We start from the raw sequence: 21,289 nt of genomic DNA on the forward strand, positions 1-21,289 counted from the left end.
TACGTAATTTTTCAGACGAGAACGTTAGAGACCAGAATGTTAGTTACTTGCCCAAAGTCACAAAGCTAGGGAGTATTGTGTTATGAAAACATTAATTTATTTCTTGACACTGGCCAGTATATATGATTCAATGTATAAATGTACTTTCTTATGCAAAGAAGAGTGTATTTAAAACACATGAAGAGTATTGCTGGTTATGAGAATCTTTGAATTCTGAGATACTAGAGGAAAACCTTGAAAGAGGGAAACAAATCAATTGTAGGTAAGAAAGAAAAGACTCTCGGCGTGCCTGGGTGGCTCAGTTGGTTAAGCATTGCATCCTTGATTTCGCCTCAGGTCATGATCTCACAGTTGTGAGATCAAACCCTGTGACAAGCTCTTCACTGACAGTGTGGAGCCTGCTTGGGATTCTCTCCCTCTGCACCTCTCCTGCTCACGCACACACACACTCTCTCTCCTTCTCTCTCTCAAAATAAATAAACATTAAGAAAGAAAGAAAGAAAGAAAGAAAGAAAGAAAGAAAGGAAAGACTCTTTGGATTGATGGATCGGACAGAAAGGGGTGTGAGGCACTTAAAAGTGGAAAAATCATCCTAGAGAGAACTTTTGCTAGTTTTTTTTGTTTTATTTGTTTTGGCAGGAGAGTATGACAAAGTGAAAAAAGATAATGGAATCATCAGGTCACGCTCTATGAAAGATTAGGAAAATTTCAGTCAGTGAGATCTTGAATGGCAAATTTGATGGCTACTGTATGTAATAAAACACCATAGGTTATCGAAAGTTTCTACGGATGAAGATAAGGACAATCTCTAACTAGGTTCATTTTATAAATACATGCACTACCATCCCACTATGATACAATTTGCGATTAAAATAAGTTCGAGCGACACAGGATACTGGAGACTTCACCAAAACATAAAAATTAACATTTGACCGATAACTTGTATGTGTGGGGAAAGTATCGAGCATGCCAGCCTTCGTACTGAGTAGCACGTGGTATGGGTGAAGCACTTCCAAAGAATGTGGTACAGAGACAAGAATTGGCCCAGTTAAAGCCACTTGACTGATGGGGTGGTGTGGTCAAATTTCCACGCGAGTGCCACTGAATGAGAAAATCTATACAAGACCTAGAGTTCGAATAGCATCTGGATTTAGGTGTCCCTGAATGAATCACACTGTTATACAGACGGTCGTGGGAAGTACCAAACCTGAAGAGCTGCACACTACCCACGTCGTCTTGACTGCCTGCAAACGAGGTGATTTTATTCATCTGCCAACTGATAAAAAATATATACATCCTTTCTATTAATAGAAAGAGCACTTGTTTAATTCACATTTAAACTCTGTCAACACTTAAGAGTTCAAAGTATTGGTAGAACATCAAGCACAGATCAATTCAACACGAGGACCTTTTAGAAGCACTTAGCTAAGGGCTCCAAAGAAAAGCCCATGCAAATATAAGTCTGCCTTTGTTCAAAGAGATTGAGAAAATTGGGCTTAGAAAGAAAGAATGTCAATATATGCAAGACACAACTTATTTGATGATTCATTGGCAGATATCAAAAGAAACTATGAATTTGGCATAAATCAGTCTCTACGCTGGGACGTTAATGGATTAGAGAAAAACACTGAACTCAATGTAAAAAGACATGGATTCCAGTCTGAGGACACTTTTTGTTTGTTTGTTTGTTTTTTTACCATCAGTATTATTTTGGGCAAGTCACTAAACCCCTCGAAATAAGCTTCCATCTATTGGTCTACATAGTTTTGCTCATAATTCTCGTTTTTGCCAATTCGAATGGTCTGAGAAGTTCAGTCCCTGTGCGGCTTGGGCTCTGGACACATATTTTCCTCCCGATCCACTCAGTGATGACTGAGCATCTGATGTTTCCTTTTTGTTATGTAAGTGCAACGTCTGTCACACGGTACGTATCCACTGGACGTTGTGGAATGGAATCGAATCAGGCACACAAGAAGGAATAAATAAGGTACCCACAAGATTATAAAACACTCAAAAAAAAGGAGAATATTAGAGAAGGCATAAGTAGGAGGAGAAAGAGGGCTGGAGAAGTCAAAAAAACATAGCCCTGCTGGTTTTCCATAGCTGGCTGAGAAGTTGTTTAGGGACCCATAGATTACGAAACACATACTTTTAATTTTTTTTTTAATGTTTATGTACTTCTGAGAGAGAGACACAGAGTGTGAGTGGGGAAGGGACAGAGAAAGAGGGGGAGACACAGAATCTGAAACAGGCTTCAGGGTCTGAGCTGTCAGAGGAGGGGCTTGAACTCAGGAGGGGCTGTCAGAGGAATGGCGACATCATGACCTAGGCTGAAGTCGGATGCTTAACCAACTGAGCCACCCAGGCGCCCCATAAGATACACACTTTCAGATGCTACACCCTGGATTAGCCCATCACACTATGTGCCTGACTTGGTGTTCTACTCTCTTCATGCTCTGAATGGTGATCCATAACAGTACCGCCTAAGAGAACTTTCAGCAACGATGGAAACTTCTATGTGTGCCCCTCCAATATAGCAGCCTCTCGCCACATGTAGCTGTCGAGTACTTGAAATGTGGCTAGAGTAACGGAGGAACTAAATTTTTATTTTCACTTAATTTTAATTAACTTAAAATTCAATTAAATAGTCATATGTGGCTGATGGCTACTGTATGGGGTGGCACAGATCTGTAAATTATGGGGCCAATGAATGATCATATCCTTGCATGGAGCGGAGGAAAGCTTCTAAGACAGCATAGTGGCTCAAAATAATATGTGTCTGACAAAAAGAATAGTTGTTATAAGGACTCCAATTTTCAAAACTATCTGAAGATTTTGAGTTTCTATGACTTGCAACTTAACACATCTCTTCAATATGGCATTGCATCCTGTCACCAGAAATAGAAACAGAATTCAGTTTGCTCCATGGAACACACTCCTTTACCTTTCTGGGACTCGGTTTTCTCGTCTGTAAAATGAAGTGTTGGACTTCATTAGATCGTGTTTCAATTTCTTTTCAGCTGCGGGGACTGGAAGCAAATTTACATGCACTGCTGGGAGGCACTTGCATGTTTGATTTCAAGTCTCATCTGTGAATTCCTGTCTCATCATCAGGATCTTTCCAACAGGTTTTCTTTGTCCCTCTTTCTCTTTCTCACTCGCCTTGTCCGTCCACAGTTCAAAAGATTTCTCCTGTCTGAATGATTTATCCTTCTTGATTTATGCTGTCAGAAAGGTTTGTTTAGATATAGTCCAGACATACTTGTGTGTTGCTTCTGCATTCTAATGAAGGAAGACAACTTCAAATGGATCAAGGTTATCAAAAAAATTAGAACTTTAGTCAAAGATCAGAAGGAAAGAAGAACGTTATAAAATAAACTTGGGTTAAAGAACTGTAAGGTTTAAACTAAACTAAGACAGGAAGCATGTTTTTCTTTCACAAAATCAGACTAATTCTTATGTAAAGGGTTCTTTGCACATAAAGGACCTGCAGTTACAAAAATGCAGATTTTTGAAGTGGCTACTTGGAGTTTGTCAAAGGAAAACAATTCTGAAAATGCACTCTGGTCCCTCTGGCTCCCCAGGCGCTCTGCACCCTGAGGAAGAAAAAGGTTACACAAGCGCCACCTTTTGGAGAAAACAGCAATAGCAACAAGAGAGGCCAGATTTAAAGAACAGTAATTCTAGTTCATTCTCAAAAGAAAAAATGAAGCTGTTCTAATCTTATCATAATGCTCAGAAGTTTAATGCCACAGAGGTTTATAAATCATTCAACTGACAAATACAAATAAGGCGGGATTAAAACCTGGATTTGGTTTTCCTCGTTTGTTAACTGGTATATTTAAATAAAGTAAGGAAAGTATATCTGATTTTGTTTTAAAAGAGTATGAAATAACCACAAAAGAATAAAAAGCCACCCACAATGCTGATGTCATGATTCTCTTTTGGCCTTGCTCATGAATATAGATCTACTGGGAATATTAATTATTTGCTCCCAATGACGCTGCCCTAGTGAAGACAATCCTTAACTTTAAGCAGTGTCCTTTTTTTTTTTTTTTAATATTTAGAATGGAAAACTGGAAAGGCATATCCCTTTATTTCGCTAGAGAAGGAAATTCTTACTTTTATCTAAAACCAGAGGGAAATGGTGCCAGGAATCTGCTAAGTTTCTCAGACTTGTAGAATCAAAGGCTTTAGAGATCCAACAAAAGATGGTAAAAGAGATGTAAGCGTAATTATCATTCAAGATGTGTGAATGCCTTATAAGTGCCCCAGGCATTATGGGCATGCCCCCTCCAGTGTCATAATGATCTCTGAGCAAAAGATTCTGCAACTAAACAATAGACAAGATTGACTTTTAAAATGTTTCAGGGATGGAGGTAGAAGGATGCCTGAATTTATCTGAAGCCACGTTGAGATATCCACATAACTGATTTAGAAATAGTTCTCACTGGACTGACACACTGAAGTCCTAAGTATAAAATACCCCTCTTTCTTTAATGTCTAATTCTTTCTCTGAAGAACCTTTCAAACATAATCAGTTAAAGGCATACAGGCAACTCTGAGAAATGGGTGATGGCTTCCATGTTTCTCTGAGTTCATTCTCCCCAAATTATTTTGTTTATGCAACAGTTTAACACATTCGAGAGCTAAAATTTTTTAATGTTCAACTTCAGCTGCCTTCTAACTCAGATTATGCATTTTTCCCTCAATGAAGGCTAAAGTCATAAATGCTGACATGATTTTAAAGTATGAGATGAAACCTGCCCTTGCTAATAATGGCTGTGATATTCTGAAGAACAATCTTCCCTGACTCTAGGTGCACTGTCCTGACTTCTCGTGTATCACTCCCTTCTCCACCCCACCCCTTAAATTTTAACTAAATTATTTGCCTTCAAATTAAATATGTGAGAGACGGATCGCTGAAGCAGCATTTTGTGTCTTATGCTCTGCCAACTAGGGATGTTAGATTCAGAGTTAAAATTGTTCAGCACGCCCTGTTGTGGTCGTCACTTGGCTCTCTCTTTCCCAAAACCTCAAAAATAGCTTATGATGCCATGTACCATATGTGGAGTAATAATTAGGCTTACCAGGGTGCTTTCTGTTGGAAATCTCTTTGGCATAGGCGAAGCTATAAAATTCAGCTTTTTTACACAAAGTTATCCAGCTTTTTTACAAATGCTTTAAAGATCATAACTGTAATATCGTTCGACAACTTGGCACGCTTAGAGGTAACTAATGGGCACTTTTGGGTCTAGAGTTTTACGCATTTTTTTTCTTTTGGGACATCTGCCAGAATTTGGGAATCAAACCAATAGCACACATCCACAATTCTTGAACCTTGAAAAGAAAGTGAGGGCATATACTTTAAAAGTATCACGTAGGATTGATTTTCGCAAAAATAATCTGGGACTTCAAATGAAAAGCGAATATGAAGACCTTCCAAGGAAGTTCAACGTTTTGAGTGAAAATCCAGGAGCCCAGAGAGAATATCATATTGTTTTCCTAATTAGAATTCCTATATCTGGGCTCTCCTTATGGATGCATAAACTTGTTTAATTTGGCCACACACCCTCTGTTTGGGATTGCCCTCTTGCATTTAATTTGCACCCCAATCACAAACCAGAAACATATGTCCCAAATCACGTGCCTTCAGATCCTGCCACATTGTTGGTAAAAAGCAGAGGCATCATCAGAAATGACTGCGAAAAATAAAACATTTAAACATTTATAGAGTAAGACCAGGATGGCTTTATCTTGGTTTTAGAGATCAATTAAAGGGGACAAGCTTAAAAGTCTCTTTTTAGACACACACACAACACAAGGCGTATTTGTTTATATGAACAAGTCTAAGTAGGGTCCTTCAGAACAGCAAGACTGATAAAATGAGAAAAAAAATCAGAAAAAGCTGCTTATGACTGTTTGATAAATTTATTGTTTCTAAACTATAGCTTCCACCCAATCTTTATTTCTTCTGATACATGTTTAATTAAAATTCACAGAGGGTATAGGAAAACACCGAGAAGCATAAATTTCACGTTGCACCTGTATATCCAGAATGTTCCTGGTAGTTTTCAGCTCAGTTTATAAACCGGTCTATTTTGTAGTTAGTTCTATGTGCTTTAGCCTACGTATGTTCTGGTATTTCAGTAAACCAGGATCCAAATGTTGTGTTTAGTTTCCTTTTAAAATTCCATTTTCTGTTTTCAAAATATAAAAAGTATTAGATATGTGTACCTATGTCTACACAGGTGTGTATGCATGTGTATGTGTGTGGGGTGTGTGTATGTGTAATTTGGGATCTATATGTGAGAAGGGTGGGATTTAGACACAGTGTGGTACCATTACCAGGAAATGGGTAGCCTTTTTTGACCCCATTAGAAAACGTTATAAAATTAATGCAAATAATTAAAAGCCATTCATATTCTCAGCAGGGAAAGTATTAAAATACAGAAAAGTTCTTTGTCTACTTATACTTTCACGAAAAGCAAAAAAATAATATTTTGTTACATAAAATGATATAGTAGGAGACCATGGTTATTAAATCAGAGATTAGGGTCTGAATCTTATTTCCACTGTTTTTTAATATCTAAGATCTTGTGATCCTGGGAAGCCACGAAGCTCCCGAAGCCCTACTTTTCTAGAGAAAAACTTGAGTCTATGGGCTGTGGTGAGGATTTAGTGTGGTTACAAAGACATAGCTTTTAGAGGCCTTGAAATTTTCCTGTGTTTTTTTTTTCCCACAGAGGACACTTAGTAAATATTTGTTTTGCTTATTTTAAAAGCCTAAATACTTTTCACTTGAAACCGCCCTGTTGCACAAGGTGAATTCGCACTATTGGTACCCTCACGTTGAAACAGAAATGAAAAAATTGGCCTTTAGGATGCCTCTCTTGTTGTTGTTTTGTTTTGTTGTTTGTTTGTTCATTTGTTTGTTTTTTGAAACAAGCTCCTTCTGAAGCTTTGCAAAAACGACCTTCCTCCAGGAGGCCCTCACGGATACACTCCACCCATCTCATCTAATCACATTTACCCCAGAATGCATTTAATCAGCTTAAAATCCACAAATGAACAAGTCACGTCTAAAGTGCTGTGCAGCCATATTTGTGATAGCAGCAGATGGGCCATAAGCCTTCCTTCTATTCATTCATTCACTCATCCATTCATTCATTCACCCTTTAACCAGTCATTTACCCAACAAATGCTCACTAAGGTTTAAGTGTGTAAGAGTCTTGGATTTCTCTGGAAAAACTGGAGAAAGCAGGCGATACAAGTGTGCCTAATGGTCCTACTGAACTTCTCAAAATCTTGAGCAGTTTTCTCTATTCATGTCACGCTCTTGCCTGTGAAGTCGGCAATCGGAGATGAATGAAGAGGATGATACTCTCCACGACTGTCGGGTGTTTCACTGTCCAGGTAGGGTCGTTAGCTCATTGGATCTTGACAGCCCCAGGAGGCCATTTTTCTCAAATCAGAAAGGCCCAGAAACATGTCCAGGCTGATAAGAAGTGACATTGGCTTCAATGTTTATGCCTCAGAAGTAGCTTTCCTCTGAAGGCACTGCATCTAATCTTGTATTTGTAATTGTCAATTTTATTCCAATAAGACGGCTCCAAATACATATGGATTTTGAGCCACACAAACTGGTATGCTTCTACTGCACCTGTACTGTTTTTAGTTTTTTTTTCTTTTTTTCATTATATTATGAAGCTATTGCTTTTAGCAATAGTTTTGAAGATATCCAAACCAGTAGTTCAGAAGTATACTGTGCATTTTAGTTACACTGAAAATCATTTTACAATGGTGATTCCCAAGTTCTTACCCTCCAGAACTTCTGTTTCGGTAGGATTTGCAACGGAAGAATAAATAATATACACATATATACTACATAATATATATTGCTTTTATATATCATGTATGTGATATATATAAATACACAATCATATATAATATATGAATATTATGTCATCATATATATACTCAGGTCAGCCATGCCATAGGTATAGCTGATCATTCAGAACCGTTTGGTAATGACTTTGCCACCAAACTTCAGTTTCAGTGTCACAGTGGCCACAATAAAAATGTTGAAGTCATATAGATCGGTCCTAAAATAAAATGTAAGTGGTCCCCACATCTCCACATTATAGACTCTGATATGCATTACTTTTAGTCCTTTTACTAACTCACCTTACTTCTCATCAATTCCTGCCTCAGCTTTAACCTCTGCTGCTTCTACAGGACCCCTGGTTCACACCAGCCACCTGCCCCTTCATTCCTCCAGTCCATCTGCCATAAAGTCAGCACTGCAATACAGTAATAGAAATCTTTAGGGAAACCATCTGCTGCCTAATATTATCCATCATCAGCCAAGGTTATAAGCGTTGCCTTTACATTGTGCGGCCTGGGACCTCGAAGACACAGGTTCAAATAATATAACATCATCATCATCATCATCATGGCCCTCAGAACCACAACATTCAAATAGTTTTTCACCAATAAGGTGAAAGAGTGTAATACACTCCTTTTTCCTCCTCCCTTTCCCACCATTCAACCAAATCCAGTCCTGGATCAAAGATTCTGGAAAATATCACTCTCTTTAAGCTTTAACCAATTCGGCATGGAAAGGCGGCCAGGACTCAAAATAAATTATGCAGAGATATTGACTACAATGGAATAGGAATGTTGAACGACAAGTAATAGAAATGTGTATGCTATAGGGCTAGTTGAAAGTGTTTAAGGTAATCATTACTCAATGAGGAATTAAAGGAGTGAAAAGAAATCTATTTTTCCACATATGTTGCTAAATGGCAAAGATTTCTTTAGTGTTTGCCATTTAGTACTTCTAATTTTATAATAATTACAAACTTAAAGTATATTTGATATAAATATTTACTCCCCAATGCTAAATCATATTTATTATTCAAAATACATATTTAAATACAACCATTTAAATAATCGTGTGAAGTACTAAGCTGTTTAAATGATTTAACATATATATACATAATCGTCCTTCTTCTAAAAGATTTATATTTATGTAATTATTTTTCAAATAATTTGAGACCTCATCATGTGTATTATTTTATAAAGTAAATCTTAACAAGATGATGTGAATGGTTCTGAAACCAAAATATATGTTATATGTTGTTCAACAACACAGCACAATCTAGAAGTACTTAAACTTGATAGAATAACCCAGCACCACCACCTGCTGTTTGATACAGAAAATTCAACTTAGTGAGCTCACTTTTAGCTTGATCTAGTTATAAATTATCATGGGGATAAAGTGCCATTATCATCCTTATCTCTCAGATTTTAAGGTCTTTAAATAATGTATGTCTTGAGCAGATACAGATTTTAAAATATACCGATATTTCAAAGGGAAGAGATAAACAGAACAAAACAAGGAAAGCCAAATCAGATAAATAAATACCTTGAACTTGAGCACTCTATTGTACTCTAAAGATAAGAGACTGAATTATCCTACTAAGGAATCCCATAAGCTTTTCATCTTAGTGATTTCAGAGACTATACACGTCTTTCCTCTGTGTATTTATTACTGGTAACAGGTATACGACCAATGTAATACAGAGGGAAAACACGACTTCTTAAATTAAGACAAATTTGGATTTGAATTCCAGCCTTTCCACCTGTTAGCTTTAAGCTCAGTCCAATTATGCAGCCTCTCTAAACCCCCTGCTGCAGATTTGAAAAATTGGAATAGCAACATGGACCTAGGGTGTTATGTGAAGCACTGGGGACACATGTTAGGCACTAAAAAATGGCATCTCTGATGATATTATTTTGTCCACAATTGACATATATAAGAACAATTTTAAAACCTAGGCTTTTACATTTTTGAATGAAAGTTGATTAGCATGTCTGTTTCTGCAATGCGTTGCGATGTGCTTCAGTTAAATTAACTAGTTGATTTCATTTATAATCTTTTGAGTTCCCTATATATCCTTGGCAACAGAATAGAACAGTATCACTCAAATCCCAAATTTGGGAAGTTCAAATCAGACCAGACCATGGACAGATGAGAGGGTTATCATGAGAAGATGTAAGAGGTTTTGTTTCTCAAATAAGCATAAAGTGTGGAACTTGAGTCAGACAGTCAACCTGATTGAAACATCAGATTTACTGCGGACAAGCCTTACAATGTCAGCCTACAATCCAGTTGGGTATTATCTTTGACAAGAAGACTCTGAAGGAAGTAGACAGTCCAAACACATGTTTCATGGATATTTTTGGATTCATCCTATGATGCAAGGTCACTTTGGAAAGCATGAACCTGTCCTCATGGACAAGCTTCCAAAAGATTTAAAAAAATGGATTTTTATCCTGTTTTCTGATCTAATCTCATAGAAAGTAGTAATTTTTTTAACTTCATTATTATCCTTAGGGTAGTAATACTGTGAATAAGGTCATCACTATGAGCCTTCTGTACAAATTCAATTAGATGAGAAAAATTAAATAGATCTGTATCATGGAACTTTTTGGTACTACATAGAATTACACAATGCATGTATGAAAATATAAATATGGAGATGGATGGATAGATACAGGGATGGACAGATGGAGAGACTTCAGAAAAGAAGTTTAGCAGGGGAAAAACGAAAGCTGTTCCTTACATTATAATTCCAACTAATAAAGATAAAAGGAATGATAGAAATAGAAAATCACTATTTGGAAACCACCCTCATAATAAAGTTTCAGGTAAGAATTATCTATGGATTTGAAAGTATAGTTGAAACGTAGGATGAGTACATAATCTCAGAGTACCTCTCAACACCATATTTATTAATTGCAAATGGAAAATGGTAACTTTAAGTCAGAGAAAACTGGCAGATAATACCTTTACTAAGTGGACAAAGTTGAAATTACCATCCCACTAATAGCACATCGGCCTGAACCAAGAAAGACACATTGTCCCTGTGGCATTCCTGCCCCATATGCATAATTTGAATTTAATAACAAGGAAATATCGGAAAAACCCAAACTGAGAAACATTTTACAAGATAACTGGCCTATATTCCAAAAACAAAAACAAAAACAAACTAACTAACAAACAAACCCCAAATCCTTAAAAGACAGAGAAAAACTGAGGACCTGTTTCAGATTAAAGCAAGATAAGGAACATGATAATAATATGCAACGTGTGATCCTGGATCAGGTAAGAACATTAGTGGTACAAATGGATGAATTGGGATATATGGCTTCTGGATTAGATGCTAGTACTATTAATATTAATTTCTTCATTTTATTCATTGTAATGTGGTTAGACAGAATATGTATACTAATGTATTTAGATGGAAAGGGTATTATGCCTGAAAATTACTTTCAAATATTTCATCAATAGAATATTTAAATATATTTTATCTATATTTATATTTATATCCATAGCCATGCCCAGGGGGTCGGGGAGAGGAGAGAGAGAGAGAGAGAGAGAGAGAGAGAGAGAGAGAGAATGGTAAAGCAAACAAAGATGTTAAAAGCTGGGAGATCTGGGTTAGGATATATTGAAACGCTTTACTAATTCTGCAATTCTTGGACATCTGAAATTATTTCAAAATTAAAAACTGAAAATGGCAAAAGAAAGAGAAAGAAGGCAAAGAGGAAAAGAAGGAGGCATGGGAGGAGAATGGGGGTAGTGAGGGGGATGAGGAGAAGGGTTTCCCTTTTCAGAAGGTCTTAGAGCAAAATCCTCTCATTCCTAACTATTCTATAACCTCAACGATAGAAGCATCAATTTATTGAGTGAGGAAAATGTGGATGGGAAAGAAGAATAAAGAACCAGGAGCTGGAGTTTGGGATGAACAGCACATCTAACTGAAAGCACTTCCTGAACTGTAAGCTCTGCGAGGAGAAGAAACAGGTTGGTTTTTGCTCACTGGTCTTCATCTAGCTCTGATACAATGCCCGGCACCTAGGATGTGCTCGGTAAACGTGTATTAAAGGAATAATGTACAATTTCTAATTTGTGATTTGTCCAACTCTTACTCTCCTCTTTTGCAATGGTCCTGACACATTCCTAAATTCTGTTCACCAAACATACAGGGATTGTAAGCATAGAATTATTCAATCCAAGCAACCTTTTCAAGAGAGGAAAACTAACTTATGTGAGATTGAGAAAGATGGACTCTGACATTACTCAGTAACGAAGCCCAGGCATATCTTTGCTGGCCCATGCTAAGAGGAAGGTCTGTGGTTAACTCACATTCCTTTTCCCCTACTGAGCACTTGTAAATTTCCTTGAACATTAATTTAATATTAATAGCCTTAAACAGCTGTGGGAGAGTTGTGGTAAAAACAAGGCGGCTGGTAGAGAGCAGTGTCATATTTCAAACCCAAATCCAAGGTCTCAGCAACGTCTAATTTTTTGGAATGTGAGTTGTGAAATTCGAAACTACTAGAATAATTGGAAGTGCCAGAGAACACTGGATGAGTGGTAATTAAAGCGGACGTGCAAACCAGCCTGAGGGGCAAGGTGTGGCAAGAGGTGTCTCGAATCTGCCCCGCAAACTTAATCTCTATTCTTGATGACATCTGCATTTTCCTTTATATTAGATGGTAACTAAACCGGCCAAGTCTGAGAATGCCTGCAAGCCCTCAACCTAAGGCAATTCCTTAAGTAGAGTTCTCAGGATGACTTCAAAGGGATATCACATCTCCACACTCTACCAGTAGCTGATGAATGCAAGGCTGGGTCCTTCCCTCGCTGCCACCCAATTCATACCCCCAGTAACACCTATGCAAGGGCCTGGAGCACAAGGTTGTATGCGTGACAGCTAGAGTGGGGTTTTATTTTGTGGTTATATTTTATTGAATAGGGTTACTGAGACATAACTGACATAAGATAATTGCACATATTTATTGGGTAGGATTTGATGTTTTAACATATATAGACACCATGTTTGAATGTATATACCCCCCTGGCACCATCACCACAATGGAGATACTGAACAATCCTATCACCTCCAAAAAAAAAGTGTCCTCCTGCCCCTTTGTAGCCCCTCTCTCTTGCCCCTCCCCCTCTTCCTTTCACACAAGACGACCACTCATTTGCTTTCTTCCACTATATGTTAAATGTCATTTGCTAAAATAGATAGAACAATACTGTCTTATTTTACACGGCTTCTTTAATTTAGCATAGTTATTCTATTGACATTTACATTCTCCATGTTGTAGTACAAATTCCTTTTCACTATAGACTAACCCTCTATTTTATAACACACAACTTGTTTATCCATTTATCTGCTGAACATGTGGAATGTTTGTAGCTATTAAAAATAGAGCTGATAGTAATGTTTATGTAAAAGTGTTTCTAAAGACATAGCTTTCATTCTTCTTGAGTAAGTAACTAGGAGTAGAATAGCTGAGTTTATGTTTAACTATTTAAGAAACTTCAAAATATTTTCCAAAGTGGTTATAATAGTTTTGCATTCCTAACATGAGTGTATGACATTTCGAATCCCCCAAGAACTTTGCTAACACTTAGTATAGCAGGTCTTTTTTTTTTTTTTTTTTTTTTTAGGGATATATTGTTAGCTCATTGTGGTATCTCGTTAATTTGTTATCTCCAAACTAACTAGTGATGGTGAGTATCTTTTAAGCGTGTTCCTTTGTCATCAGTACATGTTTTAGTGATTTATTCAAATATTTTGTCCATTTTTAGTTGGATTGTTTATTATCATTGTAAGAGTTCATTTCAGTTCTTTACAATTCCCCTTACTGTTTATTATCGTTGTAAGAGTTCATTTCAGTTCTTTACAATTCCCCTTATCCACAGGGAATATGTTCCAAGACCTCTGTGGATGCCTGAAACTGTGGATACTCCCAAACCCTATATATACTGTTTTTTTTTTCCTCTACAGTAGTATCTATGACAAATTTATAAATTATATGCAGTAAGAGATTAACAACAATAACCAATAATAACACAGGACAATTTTAGCAACATACTCCAATAAAAGTTATGTGAATGTGGTCTCTTTCCCTCAAAATATCTTATTGTACTTTATTCACCCTTCTTGTGACGATGTGAGACAATAAAATACCTACGTGATGCGATGAAGTGAGGTGAGTGACGCGGGCACTATGACATGGTGCAGGCTACTATTGACCTTCTGACAACAGGTGAGAAGAAGGATCATTGCCATCTGGATCACCATTGACTGGTACAAAGTGAAACTGTGGATACTGGAGGATTGCTGTGTACCTTCTGAAGATGTATCCTTTATCATGTATCATGAAGCATATCATATGCACATAAGTGCTTTGCAAATATTCTCTCCCTGACTGTGACTTGCCTTTTCATTTTCTCAACAGCATCTTATGAAGAGTAGATGTCTTTAATTTTAATGAAAAGCAGTTGCTCAATCTGTTCTTTTATGGACCATGCTTTTGTTTTGTTTTGTTTTGTTTTGTTTTGTTTTGTTTTGGTGTTGGGACAGGTGCGAATTAAGAGGGCTTATGCAAGGTGCTGAAAAAGTGAAGGAAGGTTAATTCATCCAAAATTTTGTGAAAAGTTTGTACCATAAGTTGTACTCCAGGGCCTAAAATATATTACTTGATGTGACTACACAGCAAGAGGTCAATAATTAGACTGTGACTAGAGTACTCGCTGTTCGTCTTTGTTATGCTATGTGTCTGATTCCAGGGAAGCCATAAGTATTGAGGAGTTCCCTATGCATGGCAACTGGTGTCACCTACAATCAAATGTGTAGGGACGATCAGAAGACCAACTCAAGGTTAGTCGGTCAAAATCTCCATGAGACCGAACGGCTCTTGGGCAGCAGGGTTGCTTTGAGTGGCCCACTGGATGTGAAACACAGTACGCCCCCAAACAACAATGGGTTCTGAAATGAAGTGGAAATTGTAACCAGAATATCAAAATACATCATAAACCTCTGGTGAAATGCACTATTAATATAGAAAAGTTTATCACAATTCTCTAAATCAGTAATTTTTTTGGACTACACAATAAGAACGAACTCTACAATTAACAGGAAGCTATTGTCTTTTTGGAGAAAGAAAGCTTCAAAAAAAAAATGTGGGGGACTTTTTAAAGCCTGGATCAAATATCCTTCAAAACCATCTTATTCTATTTATTCTAATGACATATTTAACAGGTATCATTATAACATTTGAAACGCACTAAATTCACTGGATAATAGATATAATAATTTCAATTATTTGTCCATTCAGCATGTGTAACTTGAGCAACAGTAGTGTTCCAGAAACTGCTGTAAGCATTGAGGATACACCAGAGAACAAAACGTACATTAAGTGGTAATAAATGCTACGAAGAAGAATTAAACAAAGAAGGAAATTAGAGGTTGATGGCGATGTGCTATTTAAATAAGAGGATAGAAAATTTGGGCACCTGACTGGCTACTTTCTATCGAATGTACCTCACTTGTCTTTAAATTCAACAACCTCTTTGCAAAGTAAATTCTTTTTAGAATTGTGATTTTCTTCAAGTATACATTGATGAGGGATCATAAGGCAAGCTGAAGGCAAAATACAAGCTGACAACACCCCTCCCCCTCCCCCAGGTGGGATATATGTGATATTCCTTGGACACTCCTGGCTGCCCAAGAACAAAGGAAAGGAAAGAAACAAATGGTTGACTGATAGAGATCAAAGTCATGCAGGACAAGAGTCTCCTTCAGTTTACGAATAACTTAGTAAACTGCAAGAAAAAGGCAATCTTATCCATAGCCTAATCTCCGGAAACCTATAGACTCTGTTTCCTGGAGCTCTAATATCACCCTCATCAAGATGTAAGGGTGTTTAAGTGCTTGCAATGGTGAGGCAGAAACAAAGGCAAATGAAAAATTAAATTCCCTTACCGCCTACAGTCCATTGACAAGTCCTTGAATCAAGCATAGTGACCTTTCTCTAAGTGCTCAGCTGCCTTGATGATGACACTATGCCAGGGGCACAAGGGAATCTTGGCTTAACATTATCCTGCCCCGCCAGGATCCTGTAAATCTCTTTAAACACGTAAAAATTCCTTTGCAAACCTCCTTTATCTTTACCCCTCAAGTATACTTTGGCATTATATTATACTCCAAGCATATGGCCCCTGATATACATCTGAAGGAGCTCATGACTAAGGTCTTACTAACAGTGGGAGTGCCTGGGTGGCTCAGTCAGTTCAGCCTCCTCAGCTCAGCTCATGATCTCGTGGTTTTCGAGTTAAAGCCCTGCATCGGGCTCTGTGCTGACAGCTCAGAGCCTGGAGCCTGCTTCAGATTCTGTCTCCCTCTCTCTCTGTCCCTCCCCTGCTTGCGCTCTCTCTCTCTCTCTCTCTCTCTCTCTCTCTCTCTCTCTCTGTCTTTCAAACATAAATAAAAAGAAACATTAAAAAAAACCAGTAATAAATGACATTTTTCTAACAACAGCTAGCCTCAAGGTCTGGAAACCTTGCTTCCACAATTCCTTAGAGACGTACGCTGTCCCTAACCAACCCCCCCATTCCCAACCTGTAGATATATAATCAGTCACTCTTCACAACCCCAGGGCAGCTGTTCCTGCCCACGGTTCCTGTCCCTGTACTTTAATGAAATCACCTTTTTGCACCAAAGACGTCTTCAAGAATTCTTTCTGGGCCGTCAATTCCAAACCCCATCATCACTCCAAAACCCCATCACCCATCATCAATGGCTTTTCACATACACCTCATGAATTTCAACATGCCTCTAATCTTTGGGCAGTCACAGGTAGAGCTCTGATCCGTTCAGGTTCAATCCATAACATTTCAAGAGGGCTTATATTTCAATTTCTCATCATCCACTCAAAAATATGAGAAGGATAAAAGGAAAGACCTTTTGAATTTGAACATAAGAAAGACAGATAAAAGCTGTATGTTTATAAAGTTTTCCTCGGAGCCAACTTAGAATTGTTAGCAATACTTGTCATTACAAGAACAAATTGAAAAATAAAATTTGTATGTATTTATTTCTGTTAATTTACTGTAAACCCTAAGTGGTAAAATACATTGTCAAGAATTCCTGCCTTATAAAGTTGTCCTCTGCAATACACTTTCAGCCTTTTTCTATTTATGAGAGTTCTTGCAATATTTTGTTCTTGGTGTTTTTCAGAGAAAAGAGGAAATACGACATGCCTGTTATTTACATTAGTTAAGCAAGGGAGAAGTATGTTTATGCAAGCAACCCTCACCTGCAAAGGTAACGCAACAATTTATAAACACTATTTTGGTAATATTAGGTTTTTACCAAAATGCTGACCTAAATTTCCTTTGCTCTGTTTTTGTGCCATGTCAAATAGTTCATTGGTTCTGTGTGGGCCTTAACCTAAGACAGTTGTATATTTCCAGTTGTAAAAGGATCCTTGCAGTTTAATTCAGACTGATTTAAAAATTAGTAGATGGGCCTTTCTTATTTTCTGTGACAAGGCATGTAATTCTTCTTCCTCCATGGTCAGGAGTTTAAGGAGAAGAGGAGAAGATCAAGAAAAGGTTAGGTGTAGCAAAGCAAATCTCCAGTCAGAGATAAAGCCAACAAAATAATAAAAAAAAAATGGTTAGGATTATGTGTCTGGGTTTCTTTTATGAAGAACACATTTTTCTAAGGAACCTTCCATTTAAGACACTCAGAATAACAAGTAGCTGATTTAAAGTACCTTTTGGTAGCAAACTCATAAAAAAACACTGGGGATTCCTAACCCAGATGGTAAAGGAGTTACATCTTCTCTAGAAGTGGGCAAATTGTCTACAGAACCTTTACAATTTCACTGTATAAACGTTATTTAGACAAACTTGATATAAGGAGATAAACAGTGCATACAAAATCTTAGGAGACCCCGATCTACTGGTTTTCAAATTTTTTTTTTGTAATGTTTATTTATTCTTGAGAGAGAGAGAGCCAGAGAGACAGAGCATGAGTGGGGAGGGGCAGAGTGAGAGGGACACAGAATCTGAAGCAGGCTCCAGGCTCTGAGCTGTCCGCACAGAGCCGGATGCGGGGCTCAAAGTCACAAACCGTGAGATCGTGACCTGAGCCGAAGTCAGACGCTTAACTGACTGAGCTACCCAGGCCCCCCCCAAGTCTGCTGGTTTTCAAACATCCATGGAATATTTATAAAACGGAATGGCCCTAAATATTTACATTAGTGATACCACTAATACATGGCCTCCAGGTCAGCTTGACCCTGACCATCCTACATTGGCAAAGATGAGTGTTTATATTAGCTTCACTTGCAAAGTATAGCTTAGGATACTGAATCATGTGGCTTAACCCACAAAATTATAAATAAAAATATTTCAGTGGTCTGTAAATAAATGTAATTCAGGTAGAATTCAGCATTCTGAATATAAGAAATAAATCACACCTAGAATTGTGTTTTCTTCTCATCCACCACGTTGCAAGGATATATGTTTCTGTATGAAAAATAGTTATTTTGGATTCTGCATGCCCAAGCATTTTCTCTGCTTTTTTATTACAGACAATTCAAGTCTTCAGGGGAATTCATGGATCAAGAAAAATAATACATTCTTCCCATATTATAGAATATTTCCATCACTAAATATAACTCAATGCCAACTTCTGCAGTACCCATCTATATGACAAAAAGCCCAATAAATAGTGGAGTTGGAAACATCTTAGATTCTTGGAAGATTTCTGATGTTTAGTTGGCACAAGTCACAAAAGGTTGAATTTTCCTGAAAGATATTGATATTTCACAGAATTAGAATGAACTTTAATGGTGCCTCGTGGGGATGAGTATAAACAGGTATTTGTCTTCCTTTTTTTTTTTTCTTTCTGTTTACAGTGAATTAAACACAGATTACGTTGCAATCAAAGTTTTTATCTTAACATTGGGGGATACAATGTTGCAACGAGTTTTCTATTATGCTGTTTTTGTTGGGATGGTTGTTTTCTCTTGTCTACAGTTTCTCCAAATATTTTTTTTTCTTATTGCTCTATTAGGCTTGTTTGAAATATATACGTCACCTCTCTGTTTCAAGTGTTTTTTAACCCATTTCTGGACATTTCCCAAAAATGCACCAACCTCTCATGTCTTATTAGGTCCTTATCAAATCTTCAGATTGTCACATAACTGAATTATAGACAGTCTTGAGGGCTTACTTGTATTCAAAGCCTGAGGCGCGTTTTACTATTAACTGATAAATATGTTGTAAAAACCCCTCAATTCGGTAATAAATCATTTAATCAGCAAAGGCCTAGAATAGTAAGGGGGAATAGTAATAAACCTAGGGGGAAAGTAAGTCATGACGGATCCTCGGTGGTTTTTGGAGACCCATTTGCACCTCCCCTCCCCACAAGGCCCATGGAATCCTTAAGAATACCACACATTTCCCAGAAGTGGAAACACCCCCCTCCCCTGGGGTATAAACTGCAGAACAATATAATGATTCTGACTTCTAGGGTTCTATAAAAGAATCTCAGTATGCCTTAAAGGTGCTTCTCTTTTGTACTGTCTTCAAGAACACGCACACATTTTCTAGGCACAGGAAGAATTTCAGTTTTCCACAAAGAAAGTGCTTGCAGCTATAAATCATGCTCAGTGCTGACAAAGACTAACAGACAAAGCAGTGTAAACATATGAAACAGAAATGTTAAAAAGAAAAAGAAAAAAAAGTCACTCTGAATATTTTTCATTACTGTGAATATATTCTTACCTACACGGTACACTCAGAAAGAACAAAGAAAAAGAAAAATATCTAAGAAAGATCTAATATAAACTAAAATATCTAACATAAATGAAACTCCTAGATATAAAACTATTTAAAAATTAAGCTAAAAGCATATTCTACCTTCTAACTGGTGGCCAACTGTGAATATATTTGAGATATATTTTATAAGAAATAAACATCAATTGAAAACTTTGTTAAAACCGATGTTTGGAAAATATGGCATATGAAATATTGTATCTCCATTTTGATTGCTAGGGGTTTGGATCATAGTTTGCAGAGAAATGAAGGTGGTTGGACAAGGAGTTGCCAAAATCACAGGTAACCCTTAGGTGCACAAGTTTCTTAGATCTAAATTATTCCTCATAGTCCTGTTCCTGAAATTGTCAACTTCGCAGATTGTGGCAAATGGAGAGATGCACATTTGTTGAAAACCTATTGTGCTCATTTCATATAAGATTTACATTGCGTGCTCACACCCAGCCTCGAAGCTAGGATTCACCATATCTGTTCTAAGAGTGAGGAGACAATGATTTACCTTAAATCAGTTACGCAAAGTCTCCCAGCAAGCAAGCGATGGGACCATGATCGATTCATTCTCAGGTCTGTGTGATTCTGAAATCAGCAATCTTTCTCTTAAAACCTACTGCTTTGCATTTCATAAAGACCGATGTATTAGATACCATGAAAGGGTGATCTCAAAGATCAGATGCCTGTGAGATGGGAAGACAAACCACACTCCAAGGAGAGGGAGGAGAGGGAAGGTAGACTCCTGCCACGCACACTGTGAACGGTGGGTATTTACGTGGTCCCTGAAGCAGATGGGATGGACTCAATCTGGGGCAGAGTAAGGAATTGGGGCAAGGAGAGTCTGTTCAGAGTAGTGCATGACTGAGGAGTTGGAGGAATCTAAGGTAAATATATGAATCAAATATGAATGAATGAATGAATGAATGAATGAATGAGAACTCTACCGTAACCTGTTTTACCCCAGAGTCAGACCTGGGTTTGGGTCTATTTGCTATGCCTCACGTTTACTGGTCAGTTGCCTGCATGCCTGAATTTTATGTTTTTTCTGAAGACCCTTGGGGACACGCTGATCCGATAAAGTTGGCCAGATGATACACTTCGAGAAGACCCAAAAGCACAGAAAGAAATGGTTTGTGAAGGCAGGCACTGATGGCATGGCAAGAATTTCCTTTTACAGAAATAAGGCTGACCATCGAGTCCTAATGTGTACAACCTCCCCTTCTCCATCCCTCCATGCAAAAGTATACAAAAGTCAAGAATCCTGTGTTTCTAGGGTGTTCTGTTCTAGTAGATTCCCCACCCAAGGAGCGCTACTGATTCTGGCTTTGTAGCACAGGGTACCTTTCTGTGAGGGCAAATGGAGGGACCCTGGATCAGGCCCCCTGGCATCACTGACCATGCATTTCTCCTATGTGATTTTTCTTTTCTATTTTGATTCACTAATAACCCCAATCTGTTCCAAGTCATTTTCTCCAGTGCTCAAATTCAGACCAACTTTAATGCTCTAGCCTGATTCAGGTGAGATAATAATTGTAGATACTTCTCATAAGGGACTTTGTAATTGTCAAGGTTCTATCA

General features: G+C 37.6%; 2 long non-coding RNA genes across 9 annotated transcripts in view; one reads left to right on the top strand and one right to left on the bottom strand.

Moving 5' to 3' along the window:
* Positions 1-21,289, bottom strand: part of LOC125170412 (uncharacterized) — a 437,501-nt gene that overhangs the window by 74,528 nt on the left and 341,684 nt on the right. For all 8 annotated transcript variants that reach the window (XR_007154024.1, XR_007154025.1, XR_007154019.1 and 5 more), the window contains one exon: positions 8,188-8,303. This is a non-coding gene — a long non-coding RNA (uncharacterized LOC125170412). The remainder of the gene's footprint in view (positions 1-8,187; positions 8,304-21,289) is intronic.
* Positions 13,533-18,586, top strand: LOC125170413 (uncharacterized). Its single transcript, XR_007154026.1, has 4 exons — positions 13,533-13,597; positions 14,137-14,750; positions 17,109-17,195; positions 18,472-18,586. It is a non-coding gene; the product is annotated as an uncharacterized LOC125170413 (long non-coding RNA).

This window comes from Prionailurus viverrinus, chromosome B4, assembly GCF_022837055.1.
Source record: "Prionailurus viverrinus isolate Anna chromosome B4, UM_Priviv_1.0, whole genome shotgun sequence".
Taxonomy (NCBI): domain Eukaryota; kingdom Metazoa; phylum Chordata; class Mammalia; order Carnivora; family Felidae; genus Prionailurus; species Prionailurus viverrinus.